Source organism: Oncorhynchus mykiss, chromosome 28 (assembly GCF_057628025.1).
Source record: "Oncorhynchus mykiss isolate SJ-2025 chromosome 28, ASM5762802v1, whole genome shotgun sequence".
NCBI lineage: Eukaryota > Metazoa > Chordata > Actinopteri > Salmoniformes > Salmonidae > Oncorhynchus > Oncorhynchus mykiss.
The window spans coordinates 38,984,130-38,990,129 of NC_143049.1; positions in this window are offsets into that span (position 1 = coordinate 38,984,130).

Below are 6,000 nucleotides of genomic sequence, written 5' to 3' on the forward strand. Positions count from 1 at the left end.
TTTATACTGTAAAGACAATTTTTTTTTTTTAAATTGCTGCCACAGAGTTTTAAAACAGCCTACACTCGAATATCTTTGCTTTAGACTGCCTTTAAATAAAAACATGTTTTATTGCTTGTTTCATATATGACACACCTAAAGCTTCTATCTATAACTCGTTTGTGGAGTTATGTGATCAGAACACCAGGGGTTCTGCTTCACTGAACCAAAATTGGTTCCATAATACTGTAGAACCCTTGGGTTGCATCTAGGGTTCTATACGTAACATATTTCAGTTCAATATAGAACCTTAAGGGTTGCGATACATGAAGCGAGCGTAGAACCCTTTTTGGTTAATATCCAGAAACCTGTTGTGCATAATTGTATCTTTGTAGGCCTCATGTCCAGCACCAGGATCACATGTTGCCTCCCAGCTTCATGGTTGGAACAAGGTCCATCATTCCAGCCCACGTAATACAGTATAATGCAATACAGTACGCTAATACAGCCTACCCTCAAAGATTAGCCTACTGGAGCTTGTTACATGTATTCACACACGAGAGCATAGCGACAGTACATCAATGGGCTTTTATGGTGTGTGTAATGTGTGGAAGCCTATATATTATAGGCTATGTATTGGCTAACGGCACAATCATTTGTTTGTTTTGGGTTTGGGCTCATTACATGTCTTTAATGTAGGGCTCATTACATGTCTTTAATGTAGGGCTCATTACATGTCTTTAATGTAGGGCTCATTACATGTATTTAATGTAGGGCTCATTAAATGTCTTTAATGTAGGGCTCATTACATGTCTTTAATGTAGGGCTCATTACATGTCTTTAATGTAGGGCTCATTAAATGTCTTTAATGTAGGGCTCATTACATGTCTTTAATGTAGGGCTCATTACATGTCTTTAATGTAGGGCTCATTAAATGTATTTAATGTAGGGCTCATTACATGTCTTTAATGTAGGGCTCATTAAATGTATTTAATGTAGGGCTCATTAAATGTATTTAATGTAGGGCTCATTAAATGTATTTAATGTAGTGCTCATAAAATGTATTTAATGTAGGGCTCATTAAATGTCTTTAATGTAGGGCTCATGAAATGTATTTAATGTAGGGCTCATTACATGTCTTTAATGTAGGGCTCATTAAATGTATTTAATGTAGGGCTCATTAAATGTATTTAATGTAGGGCTCATTAAATGTATTTAATGTATGGCTCATTAACTGTATTTAATGTAGGGCTCGTAAAATATATTTAATGTAGGGCTCATAAAATATATTTAATGTAGGGATCATTAAATATATTTCATGTAGGGCTCATTACATGTCTTTAATGTAGGGCTCATTAAATGTATTTAATGTAGGGCTCATTAAATGTATTTAATGTAGGGCTCATTAAATGTATTTAATGTAGGGCTCATAAAATATATTTAATGTAGGGCTCATAAAATATATTTAATGTAGGGCTCATTAAATATATTTAATGTAGGGCTCATTAAATGTATTTAATGTAGGGCTCATTAAATATATTTAATGTAGGGCTCATAAAATATATTTAATGTAGGGCTCATTAAATGTATTTAATGTAGGGCTCATTAAATATATTTAATGTAGGGCTCATAAAATATATTTAATGTAGGGCTCATTACATGTCTTTACTGTAGGGCTCATTAAATGTCTTTACTGTAGGGCTCAATACATGTCTTTAATCTAGGCCTCATTACATGTCTTTACTGTAGGGCTCATTAAATGTCTTTAATGTAGGGCTCATTACATGTCTTTACTGTAGGGCTCATTAAATGTCTTTAATGTAGGGATCATTACATGTCTTTAATGTAGGGCTCATTACATGTCTTTACTGTAGGGCTCAATACATGTCTTTTATCTAGGCCTCATTACATGTCTTTAATGTAGGGCTCATTACATGTCTTTACTGTAGGGATCAATAAATGTCTTTAATCTAGGCCTCATTAAATGTCTTTAATGTAGGGCTCATTACATGTCTTTACTGTAGGGCTCATTACATGTCTTTACTGTAGGGCTCAATAAATGTATTTAATGTTGGGCTCATCAGGTTCAGGAAGCATCATACTTGAATCTTCATGCCGATCAAAGCTCTTATCAAATCCAGACACATTTAAATTCTAAAATGCTTTATGTGCTTTAGAATGACACTTGTAAAATACCTGGAAAATATGAAACCCTAATACAACAACAACTAACAGACCCTGGGCTGCAGGACACAGACACACACAAACAGACCCTGGGCTGCAGGACACAGACGCACACAAACAGACCCTGGGCTGCAGGACACAGACACACACAAACAGACCCTGGGCTGCAGGACACAGACACACACAAACAGACCCTGGGCTGCAGGACACAGACGCACACTAACAGACCCTGGGCTGCAGGACACAGACGCACACAAACAGACCCTGGGCTGCAGGACACAGACACACACAAACAGACCCTGGGCTGCAGGACACAGACGCATACAAACAGACCCTGGGCTGCAGGACACAGACGCACACAAACAGACCCTGGGCTGCAGGACACAGACACACACAAACAGACCCTGGGCTGCAGGACACAGACACACACAAACAGACCCTGGGCTGCAGGACACAGACACACACAAACAGACCCTGGGCTGCAGGACACAGACACACAAACAGACCCTGGGCTGCAGGACACAGACACACACAAACAGACCCTGGGCTGCAGGACACAGACACACACAAACAGACCCTGGGCTGCAGGACACAGACGCACACTAACAGACCCTGGGCTGCAGGACACAGACGCACACAAACAGACCCTGGGCTGCAGGACACAGACACACACAAACAGACCCTGGGCTGCAGGACACAGACGCATACAAACAGACCCTGGGCTGCAGGACACAGACGCACACAAACAGACCCTGGGCTGCAGGACACAGACACACACAAACAGACCCTGGGCTGCAGGACACAGACACACACAAACAGACCCTGGGCTGCAGGACACAGACACACACAAACAGACCCTGGGCTGCAGGACACAGACACACAAACAGACCCTGGGCTGCAGGACACAGACACACACAAACAGACCCTGGGCTGCAGGACACAGACACACACAAACAGACCCTGGGCTGCAGGACACAGATGCATACAAACAGACCCTGGGCTGCAGGACACAGACGCACACAAACAGACCCTGGGCTGCAGGACATAGACACACACTAACAGACCCTGGGCTGCAGGACACAGACACACACTAACAGACTCTGGGCTGCAGGACACAGACACACACAAACAGACCCTGGTCTGCAGGACACAGACGCACACTAACAGACCCTGGGCTGCAGGACACAGACACACACTAACAGACCCTGGGCTGCAGGACACAGACACACACTAACAGACCCTGGGCTGCAGGACACAGACGCACACAAACAGACCCTGGGCTGCAGGACACAGACGCACACTAACAGACCCTGGGCTGCAGGACACAGACGCACACTAACAGACCCTGGGCTGCAGGACACAGACACACACTAACAGACCCTGTGCTGCAGGACACAGACGCACACTAACAGACCCTGGGCAGCAGGACACAGACACACACAAACAGACCCTGGGCTGCAGGACACACACACACTAACAGACCCTGGGCTGCAGGACACAGACACACACTAACAGAACCTGGGCTGCAGGACACAGACACACACTAACAGACCCTGGGCTGAAGGACACACTAACACTAACAGACCCTGGTCTGCAGGACACACTAACACTAACAGACCCTGGGCTGCAGGACACAGACGTACACAAACAGACCATGGGCTACAGGACACAGACGCACACTAACAGGCCATGGGCTGCAGGACACAGACACACAGTAACAGACCCGGGGCTGCAGGACACAGACACACACTATCAGACCCTGTGCTGCAGGACACAGGCACACACTAACAGACCCTGGGCTGCAGGACACAGACGCACACAAACAGACCCTGGGCTGCAGGACACAGACACACACTAACAGACCCTGGGCTGCAGGACTAACAGACCCTGGGCTGCAGGACTAACAGGCCATGGGCTGCAGGACACAGACGCACACTAACAGACCCTGTGCTGCAGGACACAGACACACATTAACAGACCCTGGGCTGCAGGACACAGACACACACTAACAGACCCTGGGCTGCAGGACTAACAGACCCTGGGCTGCAGGACTAACAGGCCATGGGCTGCAGGACACAGACGCACACTAACAGACCCTGTGCTGCAGGACACAGACACACATTAACAGACCCTGGGCTGCAGGACACAGACACACATTAACAGACCCTGGGCTGCAGGACATAGACACACACTAACAGACCCTGGGCTGCAGGACAGAGTGGATTCTTCCCCACCTCACGGTTCCAGATAGCGAAGGTATGACCGCAGGGTCTTTAGATTCAAACACCCCATTAGGATTCAATAGATGGGCACCATAGTGATGAGTGTCTAGAGGAGAGGGCCTGATGGTGAATACTAAACACAGTTAAACATATGCAGGGGAAACGAACGACCACCTCTATACATACAATACAAAGGCTTGGATGGATCTATCTGTCCGTCTGTTGTCTGTCCATTCTCTGTGCCTCCCCCCTCTCCCCCCACCCCCACTTTCTCTACCCCCCCCCCCTCTCCCCCCACCCCCACTTTCTCTACCCCCCACTCTCCCCCCACCCCCACTTTCTCTACACCCCCCCCCCCCCCTCTCAATTCAATTTCAATTAAAGGGCTTTATTGGCATGTGAAACATACAGTTGAAGTAGGAAGTGTACATACACCTTAGCCAAAGACATTTAACCTATTGAGTGTAGGGGGCAGTATTTTGATGTTTGGATGAAAACGTACCCAAATCAAACTGCCTATTTCTCAGGCCCAGAATCTAGAATATGCATTGTCAGATTAGGATAGAAAAACACTCTAAAGTTTCCAAAACTGTCAAAATATTGTCTGTGAGTATAACAGAACTGATATTGCAGGCCAAAACCTGAGGAAAATCCAACGAGGAAGTGCCTAAGAGAAAATAATCTCCCTGTTCTATTGCATGCCTATCCTCCATTTAAAGGGATATCAACCAGATTCCTTTTCCTATGGCATCCACATGGTGTGAAGATTCTTTAAACATAGTGTCAGGCTTTTATTTTGAAAAATGAGCAAGAAAGATCACATCACGTCATTGGATTGCTGGGTGTATTTTGGATATAAAAATTATCTTTATGGAACAAAAGGAACATTTATTGTGTAACTGGGAGTCTCGTGAGTGCAAAAAATCGAAGATCATCAAAGGTAAGCGATTCATTTTATTGCTTTTCTGAATTTCATGACCAATCTACTTTTCTGCTAGCTGTTGTAATGTTTTGTCTGCTGAGAGAGATGTCCTTACATAAACGCTTGGATAGCTTTCGCCAAAAAGTTTTTTTGAAATCTGACACGCCAGGTGGATTAACAACAAGCTAAGATGTGTTTTGCTATATTGCACTTGTGATTTCATGAAAATTAAATATTTTTAGTAATTTAATTTGAATTTGGAACTCTGCAATTTTGCGGATGTTGATGAAAATGATCCTACTAACGGGATGGGTGCATCAAGAAGTTTAAAACTCAATTTTTCACAATTCCTGACATTTAATCCTAGTAACAATTCCCTGTCTTAGGTCAGTTAGGATCACCACTTTATTTTAAGAATGTGAAATGTCAGAATAATAGTAGAGAGAATTATTTATTTCAGCTTTATTTCTTTCATCACAATTACCATTGGGTCAGAAGTTTACTTACATACACTCAATTAGTATTTAGTAGCATTGCCTTTAAATTGTTTCACTTGGGTCAAACGTGTCAGGTAGCCTTCCACAAGCTTCCCACAGTAAGTTGGGTGAATTTTGGCCCATTCCTCCTGACAGAGCTGGTGTAACTGAGTCAGTTTTGTAGGCCTCCTTGCTCGCACACACTTTTTCAGTTTTG